General features: G+C 45.1%; 1 protein-coding gene across 7 annotated transcripts in view; it reads right to left on the bottom strand.

Annotated features, from left to right (window-relative positions):
• The window catches only part of LOC126354868 (histone deacetylase 5), a 595,379-nt gene that overhangs the window by 108,063 nt on the left and 459,511 nt on the right, over positions 1-27,805 (bottom strand). The window lies entirely within an intron of this gene.

Below are 27,805 nucleotides of genomic sequence, written 5' to 3'. Positions count from 1 at the left end.
AGGCAGGCAAGATGAAAGCGAGCCGCAGATGGGCCAGCACGGCGTACTCAACGAGAACGTACGTTATCGTCCTTAGACAGCACAACACGACGGCGTCTTTCCGAGAGACCCGGAAAGGTTTGTGCCACAGCTTAGTGAAACCTTTAATCGCTCGCAAATTGTTTTGGGTTGTAGTAGCCTGCCATTCCAATCCCCGGAGCCTCTAAATATTGCGTCGAAGTTGTAATCTTAAGTCCGTGACTGATGTTAAGTTGATCTCCGGTAGTTGCGTCTCTAGCTGCACGGTCGGCGTTCATTTCCTGAAATGCCTATGTGGCTAGGTGTCCAGACAAAGTTCATTTTCTTTCCTGAACTGTAGAGGTCAGCCAGTACGTCCGGGATGTCGGTGACCAAAAGATTTTTGGGGTAGCACAGGGTTATGTCCTTAAGCAACTCGTGGAATCACTACAGATCAGAAAGCTCTTCATGGCCTGGGATTCGACGTGCCGTAAAGCCTGAGATATGGTAACCAGCTCTGCGATGTATATACTGCAGGCACTCGGCAGAGAGTGCTTCTCGTGTTCCCCTGCATGTTCAAAAGTGTAATGGACCCTGCCGTTGACTTTCGATGCGTCCGTGTAGATGCACACCGAATTAGAATAATCGTGGAGAATTGAAAAGACACAAGTGTCGGAAAAGGATAGGATCAGCATCTTTCTTGGGGCTACAGAAGGCCATATCACAGGACAGTGTACAGCCCACTGATGGTGTCGAGAGAGAGTAACGGAGGCTGTTGGAAAGGCCTTCAGTGGAATATCGAGTCTGATCCCAGGTAGCCTACCCAGTTTGTGGCGATGTGAAAACAATCTGGACCGTTGATTGTGGTTGTATGGATGGTTTGGGGGAGGGGACCGAACAGCGAGGTCATCGAATTAGGGAAGGATGGAGAAGGAAATCGGCTGTGCCCCTTCATAGAAACCGTCCCAAATTTTGACTGAAGCGGTTTAGGGAAATCACGGAGAACCTAAATCAGGATGGCTGGACGCGGATTTGAACCGTCGTCGCCGGCCGCGGTGGTCTCGCGGTTCAAGGCGCGCAGTCCGGAACCGTGCGACTGCTAAGGTCGCAGGTTCGAATCCTGCCTCGGGCATGGATGTGTGTGATGTCCTTAGGTTAGTTAGGTTTAAGTAGTTCTAAGTTCTAGTGGACTGCTGACCACAGCAGTTGAGTCCCATAGTGCTCAGAGCCATTTGAACCATTTTTTTTGAACCGTCGTCCTCCCGAATGCGAGTCCAGTGTGCTAACCAATGCGCCACCCCACTCGGTATGTTGATTGTCGAACAGAGCTGCGTGACATGGGTGGGTAGGCATTTGACAGGTTGTGACTTCGTATCTTGCCACAAGCTGCTGTCGTCTAAAAGCAGTGGTGGGACACCGCCTTCCGCCAGCGAGCTGTCAACAGGGCTCGAACGGAGAGCCCCGATGCGAACAGTACGTGAGTGTGGTGAACAGGGTCCGGCAGGCTCTGTACGGACAGTGATGCTGAAACCATGGGCAACACAGCCACATTCCAAGACGAATAAAATCAGCGATTTGTAAAATCTCAGAAGAACGGTGCGATTTTATTTATTTTATTTATTTATTGCCAAATTATAGACCTGTTACCTGATGTTTAAAACAGGTCGCACATCTTACAATTTTCGTTTTTCGTCTTTTTACAGTTTTCTTTCCTTTTGTTTTATCTACAACATTTACAAAGAATGATACTTTTCAAAATAACAATAATTTAAGATTGAAATATAAATAAAATTATGATGTTTTTTAAGAAGACGGTGCGATCCGCGCTCCACGAAGAGTGACGAAGAAAAGAGAGAGCATTCAGCTTCTTCATGCAAGTTGCCTTCAGCCGGCAGGCACCCGGCAGCCGAATTAGCTGTGTTTTAAAATACCGAATAATTGGAAAGTTCCAACTACTTCAAGTAACTAATCACCAAGATAAATTTATGAGGCCGGGTGCACGGTCCGGAGTCGACAATAATGCATAACCCATGATTCTGCAGGAGAAAACTGATAGTCGTGATTCAGGGCCCTGTCATGGACTCTCCAGACAGCCCCAAGAAGTTGGTGCTCAGCGATGTTTAGTGATGCAGAAGCACAGTACATCGTCCACGTACAGAGAGGAGCCCGCTGCATTTACGCTACAATTGATTGCAATAGCAAACAGAACCTATCCCTCAGGGACTCCAGTTTCCTGCATTTATTGTTTGCTGAGAGTCGACACTATCCGGACCCCAAAAAATCGGAGAGAGAGCAAATTCTAGATAAAAATGAGGAAACTACACCGGAAAATCCATTCGTGCGGTGTAGATAGGATGTGATGTCGCCAGGTGCTATCATATGTTTTCTGTAAGTCAAAAAACACAACACTGAGATGTTGGCGATACGCAAAACCGTTGCGCACTGCAGATTCCAAACGAACCAGATGATCTGTGGTGGACCGGAAATCCCGAAAGCCGCTCTGGAATCGTGATAACATGCCCTCCAGCTTCAACTACGACGGTTAACAATTCGTTCGAATAGCTTACATAGCCCATTCGTCCGAGGAATTGGCCGGCAGTTAAAATAACTGGATACTTTCCCGGTTTCAGAACAGGAATAACAATACAGGGTGATTCAAAAAGAATACCACAACTTTAGGAATTTAAAACTCTGCAACGACAAAAGGCAGAGCTAAGCACTATCTGTCGGCGAATTAAGGGAGCTATAAAGTTTCATTTAGTTGTACATTTGTTCGCTTGAGGCGCTGTGCCATTTCAGCCAATAAAGTTTTTGGTCCCTTTTTCTTCGAAGATGCTACTGTAACTGGACTACAGTATCTGGAGATGTTAGAGAATTGGCTGTTCCCTCAGCTCGAACAAGAAGCACAACAATTCATATTTCAGCAGGATGGAGCGCCACCACATTGGCACTTATCTGTCCGTAACTACCTGAACGTCAAGTACCCGAGGCGATGGATCGGCCGCCAGGCAGCCCGTGACAGAGCACTTCATCACTGGCCTCCAAGAAGCCCTGATCTTACCCCCTGCGATTTTTTCTTATGGGGGTATGTTAAGGATATGGTGTTTCGGCCACCTCTCCCAGCCACCATTGATGATTTGAAACGAGAAATAACAGCAGCTATCCAAACTGTTACGCCTGATATGCTACAGAGAGTGTGGGACGAGTTGGAGTATCGGGTTGATATTGCTCGAGTGTCTGGAGGGGGCCATATTGAACATCTCTGAACTTGTTTTTGAGTGAAAAAAAAAACTTTTTAAATACTCTTTGTAATGATGAATAACAGAAGGTTATACTATGTTTCTTTCATTAAATACACATTTTTAAAGTTGTGTATTCTTTTTGAATCACCCTGTACTTTCCCGCTATTGAGAGGGAAATACGTTGTCTCGCCAAATGCGATTAAGTTGTCGGCACGAAGAGGTTTGAGCATTTGATAATGTATTTTGTCGGATCCAGTGGCCGTATCTCGACACACTGCCAAAACGCTGCGAATCTCCCGTTCACTAAGATGGACATTATATGATAGAGAGCCGTGTCCATGTGAAGATAGCGGTAGGCGCTCGGTAAGGTGTTTCCGGGTCAGGAAATGAGGATGATAATTATTGCAAGCCGCAAAACATTCGGCAAGTACCACGGGATCAGTGTAGATGTTACCATTGACAATGATGCCAGGAATCCGTGGTGAATGGCCGCAAATGCGGCGAAGTTATACTTGGGACGATGGGGTGTGGGACCGCATAGCTGAGACACACTGCTCCTGCTTCCTTTTGTTTATTAAAACCCGCGCTTTCGCCCGGAGTCTCTTGAATGCTATTAAATTATCCATACAGAAATGGTTCTTGTACCGTTGAAGCGCACTGCAGCGTTCCCCGAGAGCTGCGGCTATAACAGCGTATCGCTGCTGCTGCTGCTGCATGAGTAATAGTATCAATAGCATCCTGTCCCAAGTTGTCGATATCCGTGACACGACTGGATGAAAAAGTAGCTGTAGAGGAGAAAGGCTACCAATCACCTTTCGAAGCGACCTACGTGGTGCATGTTCTAGACATCTGTGAGTAGAGAGGGAGACAACGATAGGAAAATGGTCGCTGTCATAAAGGCAGCCATGGACACGCCACTGAATCAGAGGTAAGATACTTAGGCTGCAAACTGCGAGATCAATAGCTGAAAATCCAACTATTCGGCCTCACAGTGTTGCCGTCCCATAGAGGATTACGGGCATTTAAGTCCCCAAGCAATAGGAATGGGGGAGGGAGATGTATCATTAAATCGAACAGCTCGTGATGACGGAAAGGTGCGTCTGGGTGTACATAAACATTACAATATAGTCGTCCGAATTGGCAGGTAGACACTAATGGCCACGACCTCTAGCGCAGTGGTAAGGGGCAACTGCTCAATGTAAATATCATAACAGACCTCACCAGACGCTCTCTCAATATTAACGAGATTGGTACAGCAGGGTCTGTAGTATTTCAGAGTAGGGAGCTGACCGCCGTAAACCGTGTTTCACGAAGAGCTATGCCAATTACGGAGTAAGTGGCCATTACATGCCGCAGTTCGGTCAAATGGCGCTTCCAGCCATTACAGTTCCACTGAAGGGGAGTTGAAGTCAGATCCGAGAATATGGCAAATGGAAAAGATAGGCGTGATTACTTCGCTACCAGGTGTTGGTCCACCTGATTCCGTAGTCCGTGTTCCATTGAGATAGGCTCGACCGTTGCAGGGCTGGGATACGGAGCCTCCCAGGCCTCACAAAGTAGGTTATCTTCTGCTTATCCTTCTGAGACTTCGTTTTCTGTGATTTTCCCATTTTATCTTATGCGAAAGAAGAGGACTGTACTTTTCTTCGGCCCACAGCCTGTACGTTCTAGTTCTTGCCTTGAGAGAGGAGGGGAAGGGGGATGAGGGGACCCAGACAGGTGTCCTCATCCTGACGCCAGAGGATGACTAGACATCTCTGGCTGCACCGACTATGTGGCAACCACCAGCGCTATACGTGTAGTGGATGAGCGAGCTGACGTTCCCTCCTCCAACTGTAGGCTAGGCCCTGGAACGCGACCAGGGCCTGGGGGTGTGCGAGACCCTGTCATCGTGTGAGTTGTGGACTCTGAAACGACAGTCGCAAAACTGGAGACATATTAGTAAGATGAAGTCTTTCATACTTTTTCATCGCATCTTAGTAAGACAGGTAGGAAGAGTTCTACATTCCAGAATTTTCTTCTCCCTCTCGAACACTGAGCATGTCAGTGTACAAGCAGGCTGCGGTTCTGAACAGTTGACACTGAGACGGTTGGTCACAATCTTTGTGGAACGCCTGTCCACATGCCCTGCAGACAGCCTCATTAGAACAGCTGGAGGACAAGTGTCCGAATCTTTGGCACCTAAAAGATCTCGTCGGACGAGGAAAGTAAGACCTGACATCACACTGTGACCCGAACCTTCTCAGGTAAAATGTTGCCGTCGAAGGCTAGGATAATGGCTCCAGTGTCCACTCTACTGTTCTCGAGTCCCTTCTAGATGAGGCGAACAAAATGGACTCGACGCAGTGTCAGATTAGTACACAGCTCATCATCAGTTTGAAGTGCTCAAGTTTTGAATTCTACTGAGATTGTTATGAGGAGTAATGATAACTCCTATATCTCCTAACTTGACACAGGTCTGAAGTGCCCGTGATAGGTTGGCGTTTGATATTTTGATCAGCAAAGATCCATTTCTCATCTTCTATATTGCCGCAAGCTCCCCAAACCCATTTTCAAAATACTTTGGAGGCGCGGAGTGGCTGCGTGGTTTGAGGCGCCATGTCACGGACTGCGCAGCGCCTCCCGACGGAGGCATCGCGCGCGCGCGCGCGTGCGTGCGTGTGTGTGTGTGTGTGTGTGTGTGTGTGTGTGTGTGTGTGTGTGTGTTCTTGGCGTAAGTTAGTTTAAGTAGTGTGTAAGTCTAGAGTAGTGTGCAAGTCTAGGGACCGATGACCTCAGCAATTTGGTCCCTTAGGAATTCACACAGATTTGAACATTTTTTTTAATTCAAAATATTTATAACGAAAAACATAGCCTTCGTCGAAGCGAAGGGCCGCCGTAAGTTCGGGAACAAATAAACAAGAACTCGGCAAACGGCCACTTCCATTTCTCCTCGCCTGGCTCTCGCCTTGAGGCACAGTCAGTGACGGACACATCGTAGGACTGTAAACTTCTGCATTAAAATCACTGTTTCTGACTGATGAGAAGGCCGTGTTGGCACGGCCACCATTAAATTTGATCCGTTTCACCGCGGATCATTGGCCCCGATGCCACTCGCTGCGATCGGTGGCTCTCCCCGAGGGCGCCGATCCGCCAAGGCAGAGGCCAAATGGCACAGTAGCCGTTGCCCGGAGCTCAGGTATCCGGAAGTGGACAGGCGCCTACTCCTCAGCTGACACGGGGAATTCAACAGTTCAAGCATCGGCGGTGCGATCCCTGCGTTGTCACGGCGCTACCACCAAAAGAGCACGTGACAAGCCCACCACTACGACTGGCTACCGCGCTGGGTTTCGGGAGCACAGGTAGATCCACTGGATCGGTAGGTCCAAAAAATAACAACGCACAGAGAACAGTTAATGGACCCCAGTGCAGCGTCCCTCCCCAAACGGCCCGCACTTCGGCAAAATTTGGAAAGTCGAGGTCAAACCCAAAAAGGGAACCAGATGCCAAAAAAGAGAGAAAAGTTGTAAAAAGTGAAATAGGCGAAAAAAAAATTGAAGTCCGAGAACAGTCACGAGACCAAGGTAAAAAAAACTTGACCCAATAAAAAAAAGACTTATTAGCCGCCTCTTAAGACAGGCATGGAAGGGCCGCAGGTCAATTGTAGCCCCTGACACCGCAAGGGGTACCATTGTGCAACAAACATTGTAGCATAGGATGGCCGTGATCAGCGAAAATGGTTACATAGTCATTGGCGGCAACGCAGCCTTGTAAAATTAACTATAGAGCCCGTGGAATACCACGACATGACTGCACAAATCACCACCTAACCTCCACTACGTTTCAGGCATGTAAGGGCCGCAGGTCAATTGTAGCCCCTGACACCGCAAGGGGTACCATTGTGCAACAAACATTGTAGCATAGGATGGCCGTGATCAGCGAAAATGGTTACATAATCATTGGCGGCAACGCAGCCTTGTAAAATTTTAACTATGGAGCCCGTGGAATACCACGACATGACTGCACAAATCACCACCTAACCTCCACTACGTTTCATTCTTGGGACGTAAACTAGGCCAGAAGTTCGAAACGGTGTGATACAAGACTCATCCAACGAAATGACATTCTTTCATTGTTCCACAGTCTAGGTTCTATGGCTTCGGAACCACAGCGCTTTATTGCCGCAGTATTGCCTCGAAAAGGACAGGGCTGTCACCTATCGAAATACTGGCGGTTGTCGAAGCCACCCGGTTGCATTCCCGTTAAGTTGTTCGAACAACGTCGCAATTATATCTGCGAAGTACACGGCGAAGATTCGAGGCGCGAACAGTTGTAATGCTGTCTAGTGGCTGCACAGTTGCGCCAAACGACACTAATACGCTCGTAACGCGTTTGTCCCTGATGGTTGTTATCTTTTTCTCACCAACATTAAAATTTTATTCCTTTTCTACGCGCTGCAGGGTGGCTATTGGTAAGAGCCGTTTGGAAAGGCACAAGCAGAGAAACACAATGTTCTGAGCATCTGAAGATAATTAGTCAAAATCCCTAACTAGTTTCGCATGGGTGACAAAAAGCAACAATATTAAACTGACTTGTACCGGTATTTATGTTGATATTGAAAAGTGATTTCACGTCACGGATACGAGTCTGTTGCTGCATCGATAAGCAGAACGAGGCCGTATAAAGAGGAAAGCAGTCGTCCGCCGGTACTCCAGGCACCACTCGGCAGGGAGACTTATTCAGGGGCGCTCGGGACGCCAACAAGGCAGAAGACGCCACCCAGCGCCCCTGACAGCCAGGGCTCCTGGAGGACCTAACTAAACGGGGAAGTCATCGAAGCCCGATGGCGACGCCCTGCCGCTCCGCACTGCTCAGGGGTCGAGACGGAGGGTACGCCACTCTCGGACTTTGCCGCCAGTAATCGTAGGCTCGCCACACACGTCGCATGCCGGGCGGGCGAGACACTGCCTTCTCTCAGCACACGGCTCCGTCCCTTTAACTCACGTGGACAAAGGACTTTTACAACTGTGGATGTTTTACCGACGGTTCGCCGTGCGATTCCAGTCAGCGCCACACATACAGCCCACGTCCCGACGGCACTCCATTCTGATCTGCCATCAGCCGATTCAACCGCCACGGTAGCGGTCACGTTCCGAACCCGACCCCTTCGGCGCGAGAAATCTCAATCGGTGGCGACCTCTTCCACGTCGCTGTGTCGGTGCACCGGGAGGGGGTGACACGGACGATCAGATGCCTGGCTATCGCGCTGTCTGGTGTTCCGCCGCTCCGGCTGAGTACCGCACGGTGACGCGTTCCCGAGCTGTCGTCTGTCGTCTTAAATCACGGTAGAATTTGCTGAGAATTACCGCGGCACGCCGTCCGTGACGTCAACACCGCAGCATTTTGCGCGCAACTGAGAATAATTTATGCCACACGAGGCTCTTCGGCCAGGTCTTAGCAGGTGGAGAAACGGAAGCAGTAAAACAAAGCACCTTCCGAAACCTTCTTACGCTAAGAAACCGGACCTCCCATTCTGTTTACAGCGTACCACACACTGCATTTTCCTGGGGACGATACCCCTGGCCTAGGGATCATTTTTCTTTCTTCGTGGTACAGTTTTTTTAAGTTACAGGCCGATACGGAAATCAACAGAGGCGGTAAGTTTTCTCTAGTCCGTTAATCGTCATCACCGTTCCGATATACGCCACCGGCCGCAGATCATACTTCACCCGTTTACAGGCAGATATTTATAATGAAAGTGAATCGACGCCTTCTTGCCACTTAAATACAGCGGCACACCCGTCTGCGACGTCAGCAGTCTGTGATCTCTAGAAATGATTTACGGACGTCGCTGCTCCACGACTTATGGCCACTACACCGCTTGAACACTAGTTCAGCCCTTTCCCCAGAATAATCTCGTCGTTTTCGATTAAACTAAGTTCAGCATCAAAATAAACTGTGTGAAACCATAGCGATCACGTGGGTTCCCGTAACCAGCCTTGGTAAGTTAGAATACACTAATGGCCATTAAAATTGCTACACCACGAAGATGACGTGCTACAGACGCGAAACTTAAGCGATGTGAAGAAGATGCTGTGATAGACAAATGATTAGCGTTTCAGAGCATTCACACAACGTTGGCGCCGGTGGCGACACCTGACAGGAGGAAAGTTTCCAACCGATTTCTCATACACAAACAGCAGTTGACCAGCGCTGCTTGGTGAAACGTCGTTGTAATGCCTCGTGTGAAGAGGAGAAATGCATACCATCACATTTCCGACTTTGATAAAGGTCGGATTGTAGCCTATCGCAATTGCGGTTTATCGTATCGCGACATTGCTGCTCGCGTTGGTCGAGATCCAATGACTGTTAGCAGAATATGAAATCGGTGGGCTCAGGAGTGTAACACGGAACGCCGTGCTGGATCCCAACGGCCTCGTATCACTAGCAGTCGAGATGACAGGCATCTTATCCGCATGGCTGTAAGGGATCGTGCAGCCACGTCTCGATCCCTGAGTCAACAAATGGGGACGTTTGCAAGACAACAACCATCTGCACGTACAGTTCGACGACGTTTGCAGCAGCATGGACTATCATCTCGGAAACCACGGCTGCGGTTGACCTTAACGCTGCATCACAGACAGGAGCGCCTGCGATCGGATGAATCCAGGTTCTGTTTACAGCATCATGATGGTCGTATCCGTGTTTGGCGACATCGCGGTGAACGCACATTGGAAGCGTGTATTCGTCATCGCCATACTGGCGTATCACCCGGCGTGACGGTACGGGGTGCCATTGGTTACACGTCTCGGTCACCTCTTGTTCGCATTAACGGAACTTTGTACAGTGGACGTTACATTTCAGATGTGTTACGACCCGTGGCTCTGACCTCCATTCGATCCCTGCGAAACCCTACATTTCAGCAGGATAATGTACTATCGCATGTTGCTGGCCTGTACGGGCCTTTCTGAATACAGAAAATGTTCGACTGCTGCCCTAGCCAGCACATTCTCCAGATCTCTCAACAACTGAAAACGTCTGGTCAATGGTGGCTGAGCAACTGGCTCATCACTATATGCCAGTCACTACTCTTGATGAAGTGTGGTATCTTGTTGAAGCTGCATGGGCAGCTGTACCTGTACACGCCATCCAAGCTCTGTTTGACTCAATGCCCAGGCGTATCAAGGCCGTTATTACGGCCAGAGGTGGTTGTCGTGGGTACTGATTTCTCAGGATCTATGCACCTGAATAGCGTGAAAATGTAATCACACGTCAGTTCTAGTATAATATATTTGTCCAATGAATGCCTGTTTATCAACTGCATTTCAATTTTAACGGCCAGTAGTGTATTAAAATTAACAATGTAATTCCACGATACCATCGAGAACTGAGCATAAATCTCTAACGCGCCTAATATTTAAAGTTCGCACAATTACAAATGCATGAAATAGGTATATTCTCGAATATCTCAGTTGATAATTATGAATGACCTTGTTGAAATGAGACGCTCATGTCACTTATCCCTGGCCCCATATTTTTAATTATTTGTCGCCACTGTAATTTTAAATACTAGGTAGTAAAGGTAATTTCCGGAGTATCCCAAGGAAGTGTCATAGAACCGTTAGTGTTTACAATGTATGAAAACGATCTAGTAGAAAGCGTTGGAAGCTCTGTAAATCTGTCCGCTGATGATGCGGTTGTCCGTAAGAAAGTAGCAACGCCAGAAGACAGCGAAGACAAAATGCAGGAAACAGTGAATACCATAAATTATCTAGGACTAACTACTTGCAGCAACCTTATGCGGAATGACCACATAAAACAAAAAGTAGGAAAAGCAGATACCAGACTCAGATTCAGAGCACGAATCATACAGGAATACAAGAAATGGTAAACAATGTTCTTAAAATTATCACTCACAGGTTTTCTGCGAATGGTCTCATTCTCAGTTTTAAAAAGGCACAACATATTCAGTTCTGTACGTATAGAGGTACTAAACCAATGATATGTGTAACACATGGCGAGGAAATAATAAATAGGGTGGAAACTTCAAAATTCTTTGGGAACATATTGATGAGAATTTAAACAGGAAAAAACAGATTTTGGAATTCGTAAAACAACTTTTATCAGCCACATTTGCCTTAGAATCATTGCCGATCTTGGGGACACAAATAAGTATGTTGACATACTTTGCATAGCTTCATTAAATAGTGTCATATAGACTAATGTTCTGGGGTAACTCATCTTAAAGGCAGAAAGTCTTCATTGTTCAGAAACGTGATGTAAGAATATGTCGTGCTCGTCCACGATCATCTCGTAGACATCTGTTTTCTGAGTTGGGCATTCTGACTACCGCTTCATAGTATATTTATTCCCTCATGAAGTTTGTTGTAATTGGTTTAAATGGCTCTGAGCACTATGGGACTTAACATCTTGGGTCATCAGTCCCCTAGAACTTACAACTACTTAAACCTAACTAACCAAGGACATCACACAACACCCAGTAATCACCAGGCAGAGAAAATCCCTGACCCCGACGGGAATCGAACCCGGGAACACGGACGCGGGAAGAGAGATCGCTACCGCACGACCACGAGCTGCGGACTTGTTGTAAATAATACACTGCAGTTCGAAAGGGACAATCATGTATATAATTACAATACTAGAACGAAAAACGACATTCATGACGCCACATTAAGGTTGTCTTTAGCACAAAAAATGGTCCACCAAATTTTTGATAAAGTACTCAGTAATATAAAATGTCTGACAGATAGGAAAATAAATTTTGAAAACGAACTTAAAGAGTTTCTCCTACACAACTCCTATTTTGTACAAGAATTTATATTGCTGTAGAGTGTACACGGTGGTGCGTAGACTAACATCTGTAGATACAATTTTTTAAACGCTTTATAAATGTTCACCCCCCATGAACCATGGACCTTGCCGTTGGTGGGGAGGCTTGCGTGCCTCAGCGATACAGATGGCCGTACCGTAGGTGCAACCACAACGGAGGGGTATCTGTTGAGAGGCCAGACAAACGTGTGGTTCCTGAAGAGGGGCAGCAGCCTTTTCAGTAGTTGCAGGGGCAACAGTCTGGATGATCTGGACTGATCTGGCCTTGCAACATTAACCAAAACGGCCTTGCTGTGCTGGTACTGCGAACGGCTGAAAGCAAGGGGAAACTACAGCCGTAATTTTTCCCGAGGACATGCAGCTTTCTTTACTGTATGATTAAATGACGATGGCATCCTCTTGGGTAAAATATTCCGGAGGTAAAATAGTCCCCCATTCGGATCTCCGGGCGGGGACTACTCAGGAGGATGTCGTTATCAGGAGAAAGAAAACTGGCGTTCTACGGATCGGAGCATGGAATGTCAGATCCCTTAATCGGGCAGGTAGGTTAGAAAATTTAAAAAGGGAAATGGATAGGTTAAAGTTAGATATAGTGGGAATTAGTGAAGTTCGGTGGCAGGAGGAACAAGACTTCTGGTCAGGTGACTACAGGGTTATAAACACAAAATCAAATAGGGGTAATGCAGGAGTGGGTTTAATAATGAATAGGAAAATAGGAATGCGGATAAGCTACTACAAACAGCATAGTGAACGCATTATTGTGGCCAAGATAGATACGAAGCCCACACCTACTACAGTAGTACAAGTTTATATGCCAACTAGCTCTGCAGATGACGAAGAAATTGAAGAAATGTACGATGAAATAAAAGAAATTATTCAGATAGTGAAGGGAGACGAAAATTTAATAGTAATGGGTGAATGGAATTCGAGTGTAGGAAAAGGGAGAGAAGGAAACATAGTAGGTGAATATGGATTGGGGCTAAGAAATGAAAGAGGAAGCCGCCTAGTAGAATTTTGTACAGAGCACAACTTAGTCATAGGTAACACTTGGTTTAAGAATCATGAAAGAAGGTTGTATATGTGGAAGAACCCTGGAGATACTAAAAGGTATCAGATAGATTATATAATGGTAAGACAGAGATTTAGGAACCAGGTTTTAAGTTGTAAGACATTTCCAGGGGCAGATGTGGACTCTGACCACAATCTATTGGTTATGACCTGTAGATTAAAACTGAAGAAACTGCAAAAATGTGGGAAATTAAGGAGATGGGACCTGGATAAACTGAAAGAACCAGGGGTTGTACAGAGTTTCAGAGAGAGCATAAGGGAACAATTGACAGGAATAGGGGAAAGAAATACAGTAGAAGAAGAATGGGTAGCTCTGAGGGATGAAGTAGTGAAGGCAGCAGAGGATAAAGTAGGTAAAAAGACGAGGGCTGCTAGAAATCCTTGGGTAACAGAAGAAATATTGAATTTAATTGATGAAAGGAGAAAATATAAAAATGCAGTAAATGAAGCAGGCAAAAAGGAATACAAACGTCTCAAAAATGAGATCGACAGGAAGTGCAAAATGGCTAAACAGGGATGGCTAGAGGACAAATGTAAGGATGAAGAGGCTTATCTCACTAGGGGTAAGATAGATACTGCCTACAGGAAAATTAAAGAGACCTTTGGAGAGAAGAGAACCACGTGTATGAATATCAAGAGCTCAGATGGCAACCCAGTTCTAAGCAAAGAAGGGAAGGCAGAAAGGTGGAAGGAGTATATAGAAGGTTTATACAAGGGTGATGTACTTGAGGACAATATTATGGAAATGGAAGAGGATGTAGATGAAGACGAAATGGGTGATACGATACTGCGTGAAGAGTTTGACAGAGCACTGAAAGACCTGAGTCGAAACAAGGCCCCCGGAGTAGACAACATTCCATTAGAACTACTGACGGCCTTGGGAGAGCCAGTCATGACAAAACTCTACCAGCTGGTGAGCAAGATGTATGAGACAGGCGAAATACCCTCAGACTTCAAGAAGAATATAATAATTCCAATCCCAAAGAAAGCAGGCGCTGACAAATGTGAAAGTTACCGAACTATCAGTTTAATAAGTCACAGCTGCAAAATACTAACGCGAATTCTTTACAGACGAATGGAAAAACTGGTAGATGCGGACCTCGGGGAGGATCAGTTTGGATTCCGTCGAAATGTTGGAACATGTGAGGCAATACTGACCTTACGACTTATCTTAGAAGAAAGATTAAGAAAAGGCAAACCTACGTTTCTAGCATTTGTAGACTTAGAGAAAGCTTTTGACAATGTTGACTGGAATACTCTTTCTCAAATTCTAAAGGTGGCAGGGGTAAAATACAGGGAGCGAAAGGCTATTTACAATTTGTACAGAAACCAGATGGCAGTCATAAGAGTCGAGGGGCATGAAAGGGAAGCAGTGGTTGGGAAAGGAGTGAGACAGGGTTGTAGCCAATCCCCGATGTTATTCAATCTGTATATTGAGCAAGCAGTAAAGGAAACAAAAGAAAAATTTGGAGTAGGTATTAAAATTCATGGAGACGAAGTAAAAACTTTGAGGTTCGCCGATGACATTGTAATTCTGTCAGAGACGGCAAAGGACTTGGAAGAGCAGTTGAACGGAATGGACAGTGTCTTGAAAGGAGGATATAAGATGAACATCAACAAAAGCAAAACGAGGATAATGGAATGTAGTCAAATTAAATCGGGTGATGCTGAGGGAATTAGATTAGGAAATGAGACACTTAAAGTAGTAAATGAGTTTTGCTATTTAGGAAGTAAAATAACTGATGATGGTCGAAGTAGAGAGGATATAAAATGTAGACTGGCAATGGCAAGGAAAGCGTTTCTGAAGAAGAGAAATTTGTTAACATCGAATATAGATTTAAGTGTCAGGAAGTCATTTCTGAAAATATTTGTTTGGAGTGTAGCCATGTATGGAAGTGAAACATGGACGATAACTAGTTTGGACAAGAAGAGAATAGAAGCTTTCGAAATGTGGTGCTACAGAAGAAGATAAGATGGATAGATCACGTAACTAATGAGGAGGTATTGAATAGGATTGGGGAGAAGAGAAGTTTGTGGCACAACTTGACTAGAAGAAGGGATCGGTTGGTAGGACATGTTTTGAGGCGTCAGGGGATCGCAAATTTAGCGTTGGAGGGCAGTGTGGAGGGTAAAAATCGTAGAGGGAGACCGAGAGATGAGTACACTAAGCAGATTCAGAAGGATGTAGGTTGCAGTAGGTACTGGGAGATGAAGAAGCTTGCACAGGATAGAGTAGCATGGAGAGCTGCATCAAACCACTCTCAGGACTGAAGACCACAACAACAACAACACCTTGTAGCCATATTTAAAAATTGTCATGTGCACGTAAAATGACTCGTTCCACATCATTACGATTTATCGTGCAAATGATCAGTGGAACATGAAACCAACAGACCAACCAACCCAACCAACTTAGGGAAATAGAACTCATCCACGAAGGAAGTGGCTCACAAGACGCTTATTCGACCGATTCTTGAATACTATTGGTCAATCTGAGATCCTTACAGGTAGGAATCATAGAAGAGATAGAAAACATCCAAAGAAGATAAGCGCGCTTCGTCATTAAGATCGTTTAGTCGGCGCGAGAGTGTTACAGAGATGTCGAAAAAACTCCGGCGCCAGACGCTATACATAACACATATGTTGCGCATCACGGAGAGGTTTACTATTGAATTTTCGAGAGAGTACTTTCCGGGAAGAGTCGGACAACATATTACTTCCTCCCATAGACATCTCGCAAAATGACCACGACGAGAAAATTATAGAAATTAGCCAATACAGAGGATTGCCGACAATGATTCCTCCCACAGGCCATTGGCGTGTGGAACAGGGAAAGGGGGGGGGGGGGGGGGGGGGGGAAGTTAGCGGTACCAGAAGTTGCGCCAGCCGCACGCCGTTAGATGGCTGCGGATAAATGACGAAATTATCACTAATTTTTTTATTCATAGAAATAGTAGTTGCAGATGAACTGAAACTGTTCATTTACAATCAGAAATGATTACGCGGTGTTAGTTTCTTTTGAGACTGGACGTATTGCGGTGATGTTCTTCAAGAATGCCTTTAGGGTGACAAAAATTACATTATCAAAACCTCACTGAGTTTGAACGGGGTCGTGCTACGAGAAACTGGGCGTTGCTTCTACGATACTGCACAGAAGTCTGGCATGAATGTAGCCACTGTACATGACTACAGGTAGCAGTGGTCACGAGAATTTACGATCGTAAGAAGACTGGGCTCCACATGGCCTTGTGGTATTACAGAGGGAAGACCACTGTGCCGACGTACTGCTCTGGCGCATTGTACCGCATCTGCAGTAACTATTTGATCAGCAGTTGGCACCACAGTGAAACAATGAACTGTTACAAACTGGTTTCTTCAACGACAGCTCCGAGCAAGACGTCCTGTAGCATGCATTCCACCGACCCCAACCACCGCCATTTGCACTTCAGTGGTGTGAAGCCAGATCTCACTGGAGTACACGTTGGACGTCTGTTGTATTTTCTGATGAAATCTGGTTCTGCCTCGGTGACAGTTCAAAATGGTTCAATTGGCTCTGAGCACTATGGGACTTTACTTCTGAGGTCATCAGTCCCCTAGAACTTAGAACTACTTAAACCTATCTAAGCTAAGGACAGCACACACATGCCCGAGGCAGGATTCGAACCTGCGACCGTAGCAGTCGCGCGGTTTCAGACTGTAGCACCTATAACCACTCGGCCACCCCGGCTCGGTGCCAGTGATAGCCGTGTATTGGTTAATAGGAGGCCAGTTGAGGCCTGCAACCTACCTGTCCTGTGCGCTATAAACACATTGGACGTACAAGTGGAGCTATGGTCTGGAGTGGGATTTCATATGACAGTAGGGGTACTCTCGTGGTTATCACACACACACCCTGACTGCAAATCTGTGTGTCAGTCTGGTGATTCGACCAGTTACGCTGCAATTCATGTACAGCATTCCATGGAATGTTTTCCAACAGGATAACACTCGTCCACAAACCGCTGTCGTAACCCGACATGCTCTACAGTGCGTCGACACGTTGTCTTGGCCTGCTCGGTCATCAGGTCTGTCTCCAATCGGCCACATACGGAAAGTCATCGGACGACAACTCCAGAGTCGTCCCAAACAGCAATAACCGTCCCAATATTGACCGACCAAGTGAAACAACCGTGAAACTCTATTCCAGAAACTGATACGTGGCACATGTGCAAGACACTACAAGCGCATTTGCATGCTTGCATTCAACATTCTGGTGGTTACACCGGTTATTAATGTACTAGCACTTCACATTTGCAATGGCTTATCTCAAGCTAACGTTATCCTGTGATCTTTCAATGTTAATCATTTAAATGTATTCTCAATATTTCATTACTCTACATTATTTTTTGGTGTTGCGACTTTTTAAATGCCTTTGCTGAGATGGACATGTGACGAGCTTAACAGGGCGTAGAAGGCGAAGAAACACCTGAAAACGCACCACAGAGCGTAAATTCTAGATTTAGAAGCAACCTGGATTCACGTACAGGGCGATATGGAACATGTCTCAACAATATCTTTTGAACGGAGGGAAGTTTTTAGACGTAAAAGTAACTTCGGACGTGCCTCAGAGGAATGATAAAGCGTCATTAATTTTCACCATATGCACGGGGTGGAATGCGTATTAAGTGCAGATATTTTTATATGTGGCACTTCAACATGTACACACACCAGTGTGTTCGTTGTTTCTCTGCGTCAAACAGTCTTCCCACAAACATGTCACATAATTTACTACCTGCTGTTTTTTGAACAGCTGTAACTGCGCCACTAAGTGGACTACGCCAGACCAACTGTTTTACGTGCATGCGTCCACACTTCAACATCTGACCTGGTGTCCCAAGCATCAATGGCTTGTTCTTGCCACATGTACCTGGAGATACTGACTAACCTAAATACATGCTGCTCCTAATAACTACAATTATTAGCCTGCAAATGAAGTAAACATTGACGTAACGTTGTTGAGTGCACCGTCTTCAGTCACCAATAGAAGTATATATGCTTATACTCGTTACACCCAGAACCTAGGAGATAACGTTCCAAGTTCCATTAAGCTTTTCTAGGGTGATGTTTTATAAAGAGAAATCGCGACAGTGGAGAAAGTGTAGCGAAGTGCATAAACACCTGCAGAGTATTGACGCTCAGTACAGGGAGTGGCAATTAATCCTCGACGTAAGGAATGTACAACACTGCGAATACACAGACAGAAGGCCTCTTTACTGTATGATTACAAAATTGCTGAACTATCATTGGAAGCAGTTACATAAATAAAATACCCAGGACTGTTCTTACGGAGTGATTTGAAACGAAACGACCACATAGAATTAAACGCGAATAAGGCAGATGCCAGACAGATTCATTGGAATAATCCTCAAGAAATGTTGTGCATTAACAACATACTCTTCGGTGAATGTATGTTCTCGAAACTTCAACAAAAACTCGTACCGAGCTACTGAGCGTCTCTTCTGCAGTCTTCCACTGCAGTTTATCTATCATCTCCGTAACGCTTTCGCGATTACTAAATGAGGGGAGTGTTATGGGACCATTGCTTTTCACAGTATATATAAATGACCTAGTAGATAGTGTCGGAAGTTCCATGCGGTCTTTTCGCGGATGATGCTGTAGTATACAGAGAAGTTGCACCATTAGAAAATTGTAGCGAAATGAAGGAAGATCTACAGCAGATAAACAGTTGGTGCAGGGAATGGCAACTGACCCTTAACATAGACAAATGTAATGTATTGCGAATACATAGAAAGAAGGATCCTTTATTGTATGATTATATGATAGCGGAACAAACACTGGTAGCAGTTACTTCTGTAAAATATCTGGGAGTATGCGTACGCAACGATTTGAAGTGGAATGATCATATAAAATTAATTGTTGGTAAGGCGAGTACCAGGTTGAGATTCATTGGGAGAGTCCTCAGAAAATGTAGACCATCAACAAAGGAGGTGGTTTACAAAACAATCGTTCGACCTATACTTGAGTATTGCTCATCAGTGTGGGATCCGTACCAGATCGGGTTGACGGAGGAGATAGAGAAGGTCCAAAGAAGAGCGGCGCGTTTCGTCACACGGTTATCTGGTAAGCGTGATAGCGTTACGGAGATGTTTAAAAAACTCAAGTGGCAGACTCTGCAAGAGAGGCGCTCTGCATCGCGGTGTAGCTTGCTGTCCAGGTTTCGAGAGGGTGCGTTTCTGGATGAGGTATCGAATATATTGCTTCCCCCTACTTATACCTCCCGAGGAGATCACGAATGTAAAATTAGAGAGATTAGAGCATGCACGGAGGCTTTCAGCCAGTCGTTCTTCCCACGAACCATACGAGAGTGGAACAGGAAAGGGAGGTAATGACAGTGGCACGTAAAGTGTCCTCCGCCACACACCGTTGGGTGGCTTGCGGAGTATAAATGTAGATGTAGATGGACACAACTTACAAAGCACCTATTCGCCCAATACTTGAGTGTTGCTCGTCAGTGTGGAATCCGTACCAGATACGACTGATCGAGGAAATAGAGGAGGTATCTACAGCTACATCTACATCCATACGCCGCAAGCCACCTGACGGTGTGTGGCGGAGGGTACCCTGAGTACCTCTATCGTTTCTCCCTTCTATTCCAGTCTCGTATTGTTCTTGGAAAGAAGCATCGTCGGTATGCTTCTTTGTGGGCTCTAATCTCTCTGATTTTATCCTCATGGTGTCTTCGCGAGATATACATAGGAGGAAGCAACATACAGCTTGACTCTTCGGTGAAGGTATGTTCTCGAAACTTCAACAAAAGCCCGTACCGAATGTTGAGCACCTCTCCTGCAGAGTCTCCCACTGGAGTTTATCTATCATCTCCGTAACGCTTTCGCGATTACTAAATGATCCTGTAACGAAGCGCGCTGCTCTCCGTTGGATCTTCTCTATCTCTTCTATCAACCCAATCTGGTACGGATCCCACACTGCTGAGCAGTATTCAAGCAGTGGGCGAACAAGCGTACTGTAACCTACTTCCTTTGTATTCGGATTGCATTTCCTTAGGATTCTTCCAATGAATCTCAGTCTGGCATCTGCTTTACCAACGATCAACTTTATATGATCATTCCATTTTAAATCATTCCTAATGCGTACTCCCAGATAATTTATGGAATTAACTGCTTCCAGTTGCTGACCTGCTATTTTGTAGCTAAATGATAAGTGATCTATCTTTCTATGTATTCGCAGCACTTTATACTTGTCTACACTGAGATTCAATTGCCATTCCCTGCACCATGCATCAATTCGCTGCAGATCCTCCTGCATTTCAGTACAATTTTCCATTGTTACAACCTCTCTATATACCACAGCATCTTCCGCAAAAAGCCTCAGTGAACTTCCGATGTAATCCACAAGGTCATTTATGTATATTGTGTGAAGTAATTTGGGTGAATGTCACGGTTAAAGCAGGCTCAGTCATGGTAATTGGATGTCTCTATAGGTCCCATGGCTCAGCAGCTGAAGAAGAGCGGCGTGGTTCAAATGGCTCTGAGCACTATGGGACTTAACATCAATGGTCATCAGTCCCCTAGAACTTAGAACTACTTAAACCTAACTAACATAAGGGCGTAACACAACACCCAGCCATCACGAGGCAGAGAAAATCCCTGACCCCGCCGGGAATCGAACCCGGGCGTGGGAAGCGAGAACGCTACCGCACGACCACGAGATGCGGGCGATGAGCGGCTTGTTTCGTTACATATCCATGTGGTACGCATGAAAGCACCGGACAGATGATTTACCAATTCCAGTGGCAGACGCTGCATGAGAAGCGTTCTGCATCACGGCGTGGTTTAGTGTTGAAGTTCCGAGAGCATAAGTTCCTACAGGTGTCAACATATGTACTGTTTCCTTCTCCGTACATCACGCGAAGGGACTATGAAACCGAAATTTGGTTGCAATAATTACACGTCTGTTCTTTGAAAGTGATAGACAATATTTTATTCAAAATAATCTCCAAGGCTATTTACACATTTCTCCCACCTCTCCGGCAGGCTATGAAGCGATCCAGTCATTTTAGTACATTTTCATACGAACTGAAGCGTTGATCAGCGAGAGCGTGTCCCAATGATGGAAAACAGATGACAATCGGACGGAACCAAGTCCGGAGAATAAGCCGCATGCCCTAGTACTCCCACACTGAACGCCTCTATCGTTTCCATGACCCGTTTTTCTGTGTGTGATGGGGCGTTATCATGGAGCAACACGACTGTGTTGCCTTTTTCAATATTCCGATCGGTTTTCCCGTAATGCTCGATTTAAATGGATCATTTGCTTTTGATAGCTATCAGAGTTAATGATTTTACCAGGCTTCAGCAGCTCATAGTAGATGACACCCTTCTGGTCCCACCAAATACAGAGCATCGTCTTCTTTCCAGAGCGATTTGGTCTTGCAGTGAATGTCGATGGTTTGCCTGGGTTCGCCAATGAGTGCGGCGCATAGAATTCTGAATATATATCCATTTTTCATCACCTGCCACTATTCGATGGAGAAACGACTTCATTTTGTATCCGGCGAGCAGCAATTCAAAAGTGGTCTTTCGATTTCCTTGCTGTCTTTCATTCACTTAATGCGGAACACATTTTCCCACTTTCCGCACATTTCCCAGCTTCCAGTGGAAGAGAAACGGCTTTCTGCGTCACATTCAACTTTTCCGCGAGTTCCTGTTGAATACGAGTATCGTCTTCATCCAATAAGACCTGCAATTCGTTGTCCTCGAAATTTTTCGGTGGTTTCCCGCGTTCGCCGTTTCTCACGTCAGAATCACCACTTTTGAAGTATTTGAACCACTCGGAACACTGTCTTTTCCCAAGACCACGTGTAGGGAAGCAGCCTACTCACGCCGTATAAAATTCACATCAGTCTTTCCATTGTGTGCCAGCCCAGTCCGCTGTAACTAGCTCTGACGTCATAAATGTTGCGAAATACTTTAAAAATCAAGCAAATAACCTGAAACGTTTCTAGCATGTCAGGAGTAATGCTAAACCAGTATGTGTTGAATATCAGTTCAATAACTTTAACCATTTTCAAAATTTGGACTTTTTCTGTAAAAATCATTGGCGCAACAGAAAAGAGCTAGAAACTTAAAAAAATATATTTAGATTCCTTTTTCATAATAATTTAGTAAAAACAATATTCTGGATCTCACAAATTAAAATTTTAGTTGAAATTCATGATTTTCTGGTTTTTGTCTTAGAAATTAAGGAAGCAAGATAGATTAAGTAGGTGAATAAATAAAGCTAGGATGTTTAAATTTAAGTAGAAGGGAGATCCGCTTTAATCATAAAGATGTGAGAAGTTTCAACGGAATAACTATAAAACTATAGCGATAGCGTATTTCCAAAGGGCAAGTTCAGAGCTCGTCTACTGCGTGTAGCGTAATTAAATTAATTCTCTCGCCTAAAATATTTGACTTAGCCACGTCAGACTTTTTATTATGATTACTTACTTGCCTGCTGATTGCACATTTAAATTGAGAGCTTCATGGGCCATCAGCAAAGGAAGCAATGATTTATTCAATAACTTAAAGTAGTGCATTACTAGCCCAGCGGCTAGTCGGGAGAGCGGATTTAATCAGGCTTTCCCTTAGCCGTCCGCACCGCGGCTTTATATATAAGAACGCTGCGCGAGAAAGAAAATGCCCCAGTTCTCTCCAGACGCTGGTTAGCGCACCATCTGTGGCGGGAGTCGCGTCGCGTCGGTATCATTGCTATAAACAGCCTCGGATGCCGTAATAAATTACTCGGGATACGCGTAACCATGAAATCATTTTCGAGTGAAGTGTTAATTCTGGGATGACTTTAATGATCTATCTTCAGTTCGCGTATATCGTATTTTCACGTGCCGCCGCGGGACAGACAGTCTACCATTATTTAGCGTGGCGTTTGATAAACGTTATCACCAAATTATGGCGAGCATTCACTTAAACATTTAATTTGAACAGTTATAGTTGCATCAGCGCATTACACTCTGAACTACTCTGGTAGTTGGATTGTGTGGATTCTTTGTGAATCGTTTTTTATTATGAATCCCGGACAATCTTCTAATTCCTCAGAGCTATAAGTTGTAGCTGTAAGTGTATTTCTCAGATGAAGTGGGCACTAGGTATTCTAATTACAGGCTTCACGTTTTGCTAATCACTTTCTGGTTGCCATTATTGTAGTTAGAGATCCAGTGTTGAGAACGGCAAACAACAGCATTAAATAAATCATAGAAACATTTAAATAACAATAATTCCACCCGCCGCCCCACATATGTTGCTAATCGGCCGGGAAATGCATCTTTTCTACATTACATTCTACATTCAATAACAAATATTTCCACCCCACGTATGGTGCATGTGCCGGGAAAGACATTCCACATTTATCATTATTCATTAACAATTATCCCACACACGTTCGCCGAAAGCTTCGACAAGCATTCCATGCGATTCTGCAGCAGTTTTCTTCATATAACAGAAAACCAATGTTGTCCGCAAATCGTAGTTCGTAGGCACAAAACTTGACATTTTCACGGGTTTGCAACAGATACCGACGTCCGGAACTTGGGTTACTGTGTGTTGACATTTGTCGTCTGCCGTTACAGGAAGCAGATGGCGCTGCAGACGCGGTCTCGCGGGCCCTACACTGACGGCTAGCACCATCTATAGGGAAATTCGTGTTTCATACTTCTACACCTGGTAGAATTAGAGAGATTCGAACCGACACGGAGGCCTGCCGGCAACCGTTCTTCCCGCGAACTATTCGCGACTGGAACAGGAAAATGGGGATGAGGCGCTCTGGTACACGAAGTGCCGTCCGCCACAACCTTGCGGAGTATACTTGTAGATGCAGAAACAAATCACAGGCTATTTCCGTGGTTGGGCTCAGCCGGACCTACAAATGGAATCTCAGAGTAACAAAGTCCAGAATAGCAGATGGACGGCGCCAATGCTCTGCAGTAGCAATGAGAGGTTTCCTACAAAACTGTAGTTGTAGACTCCCCAGTCTATGATCATATTCTAGTTTGAGAACAGCAGCGACACTCGCAAGATGGAAATATAGTTTATTACCGATTTCTTTTCTCTTGTAATGGTTATACACTTAGAATTATAAACACTTTTACAAGACAGTGACTTAACACTGGATTTACATTTTTTATGAAAAAAATTCCTTTCGTCGCACCAATCTTACAGGTTCACGATTTATAGTGTTCATAACCGCCCTCTGGCAATATTTTTATTAGTGCAACCACTGGTAAGTGAAGAGTCACTCGTTTGCTTAAGCAGTCGTAGCCTTCCCTGCCTTGAACAATGTGAACAATGGAAAGATTCCGGAAGAGATTCGGCACTCAAATCTTTCCCCGTGTGAGACACTGCTGCGCGTATCTTCCTCCTGGACAATGCATTAACCTAATTAACCTCCGTAGGAAGTGAAGAATGTCGTAAAAATTGGACTGATAAGCTGTTTTTGTAACGGAGTGCCAGAAACACGAAATCTATCGTTCTATGAATCCAAGATGACAGAGTATTCATTGTATTAGAGACATATGTAAGATTTCGCGTCGTATTTGCAATTAATTTATAATGTTTTTTCCTTATTCCTCTTCGACAAATTTTTACTGGAAGTTACAACAGCTTTCACGCAAACAACGGTGAAACACTTCAAATGATTCAAATGGCTCTGAGCACTATGGGACTTAACTTCTGAGGGCATCAGTCCCCTAGAACTTAGAACTAATTAAACCTAAATAACCTAAGGACATCACACACACCCATGCCCGAGGCAGGATTCGAACCTGCGACCGTAGCGGTCGCGTAGGTCCAGACTGTAGCGCCTAGAACCGCTCGGCCACCCCAGCCGGCTGGAAACAGTATACAGTACGTAATAACTCGTGTGAACTCGTCAAACCAAAGTTCTATCTGGTGGTCCCCAGGGAACGTCCAATGTTGTTACGTCCAATGCTGTCCTTTACCCATACAAGTAATTTAGAAGGACATATTAGCAGCACTCAGATTGTTAGCAGGTAAAGCCGTCTTTTACGGTATATCAACGGAAGATCGAAACGAATTACAAATGATTTAGGTGAAACATGTGAATCATGCGAAAACTGGCTGTCGATCCTGGGCAGCTAAAGTGAGAAATTCTTCCCGTGAGGGACGCCACCGACCTTGTTATATGATAATAAACAGAAAGGTAAAGGTTGTCGATGCACATAAATATCTTACAGTTACGATGTTCAAAATGGTTCAAATAGCTCTGAGCGCTATGGGACTTAACACCTATGGTCATCAGTCCCCTAGAACTCAGAACTACTTAAACCTAACTAACCAAAGGACATCACACAACACCCAGTAATCACGAGGCAGAGAAAATCCCTGACCCCGCCGGAAATCGAACCCGGGAACCCGGGCGCGGGAAGCGAGAACGCTACCGCACGACCGTTACGAAGTTCAAATGGATCCATCATCATATGAAAAACGTTGTAAGGAATGCTAAACACAAACTTTTTGTTATATGCAGAACACCTGGAATGCACAAGAAACTGATTAAACTAGGCTTGTCCATCCTCTAATGGGTACTGCGGCGCAGCGTGGGATCATCAACAAACGGAATTTGTCGAAGACATCTAAAAAGTCCGAAGAAGGACGGACGGTTTAGTATTATAACGAAATAAGCAAGAGGGCATCAAGAGTGTGAGAAGCGATTTTGGATGGCAATCAAGTCCACTGCGGCGAAATATTTTCACTAAGTTTCAATCAACAATTTTCACTTCCAAGTTGCAAAATATTCTGTCGATTCCCGCTTACAGAGAGAGAATGGTAACCGCGACAAAATATGGAAAACGAAAGCTAGGACGCCAAATCTGAGGTGCTTACTTTTCCTGCGCGTCATTCGAGAATAGTACGGTATAGACATAGTTTGCAAGTGGTGTCTTCACGTGCGGACGGCAGAGCAATCGTGTAGACGTGTGGAGACGCGACTGTAACCAGAGTGGGGGGAGGGGGGCGGAAACGAGCCACTACAACACGCAACCTCAAGGTGTTTGTGGCAGAAAGCTCTCGAGTGCTTATCGCAACTATTACGACATCTATGTCAGATAGCGTGTAGCGGGGAGTAAACATGCGTCAATGCGTTTTACGAACTGCACGTGTAGAAGCAACGCGTAGCAAATCGTGCTGTAGACAACGGCGAATTCCCTTTAAACACACAGCTAAGAACCTTACAATCCTTTACGAAACGGCTGATTTTATGTTGGTGATACGTTAGAGCGTACTAAGCACCTATATCTAGGATTCGTATAGTAGACCGTGTAAGGTGCCTCTTACGTGTGGAAGACATTTTTAGCAGTTTTAATAAATTTTTGTCTCTCACTGATGTATTCACGATAGTTAGGAAGTGCTGTAGGCCGTAACCGACCATGAATCGGAGAGCATTTCCCACGCTGGCTGGCTAGGTGACGAAGCGACCATATGTCGCGAGTAGTGGAGTGGGGCTCGGCGCACCACCGTAGCAACACTATACATGACGGGAAGTACCGCCATCTTGGCGCCAAAGTCACCCATTTTGTTTATTTATATTTAATAATTAAAGCCATTTATGACAACATGAATACTAGGAGGAGCCTCTGGATATTTAATGCTATTTATCATTATTTTGCCTCGTTAAAATTCACACCAGTTCATTAAAAAATGCATATCTTAGTAAGTACGAACTTGATCGGAAATCCACGATTTGTGACGAAACTAGTAAGAGATACGGACTGCACGTCTCCTGTCTTGTTCGATGGTAGCCATGCTCTCGGTTACGAGTAGTTTGTGACATGAGTGTTTCATTATTGATATAATGGGAATAAAAGTGATATTGCTGCATTCTGAATGTTAATTTTGAGAAAATAGATACCCCAAAGTTGGACGACAGCAATTTCAGATAATTAGCTTCCACTGACAGAGACATCCAATGCGCCAAAGAAGAATCTGCACGGGACGACATTTACGAGAGCTGCACCGCGCACAGGTAGGAGGAAATCCGACGACACGTCCCACCAAGGCGGATCAAGGAAGGTCCGACTTACACTCGCCAATTCCGGGTGGAAATGCTGACCAGTCATACTGTACGTCACATATACCACTCTCCACGGACTCGCGGCTAAGCTGAAAATAACAGTATCAGTTTAGAAGCGATGGGATCTTGCAACCGTCGCCGGTGATGGCTGGGATATTTTCTGTCCTTGATTGCGCCTCTGATGTCTGACAAGTTTATGGTGTATAGGGTGCGATGCAACACCACTGAACAACTGTGGATCCCGCTCTGCATTTCCGAGTCGTCGGATTAATGCTATTATTATATCGCGATATGAAGGTTTTATTTGTCACTTACCAAAAAATACAGTACATACTGTCTGTTAATTTAGAACACGTACTGGCGACATCTGTTCGTCGAATGCCCATAGGTCAATTCTTAGCCGTCTCCTGTGTTTTAATTTACACGCGGGATGCGGAAAAATGTTATCAGCAAGCTTTAAAACTCTCCCAGTATGTAGGTGATCTACGCCTAGTCTCAAACACGTCAGGTTACTGAGATAGGGTCATCGCGCACTCATCTATCGGCTGGATGACTTCAGCTGCGGCCGG

Source organism: Schistocerca gregaria, chromosome 3 (assembly GCF_023897955.1).
Source record: "Schistocerca gregaria isolate iqSchGreg1 chromosome 3, iqSchGreg1.2, whole genome shotgun sequence".
Taxonomy (NCBI): domain Eukaryota; kingdom Metazoa; phylum Arthropoda; class Insecta; order Orthoptera; family Acrididae; genus Schistocerca; species Schistocerca gregaria.
Note: the sequence above shows the minus strand (reverse complement) of the source record. Positions and strands in the feature narration are given on the sequence as shown.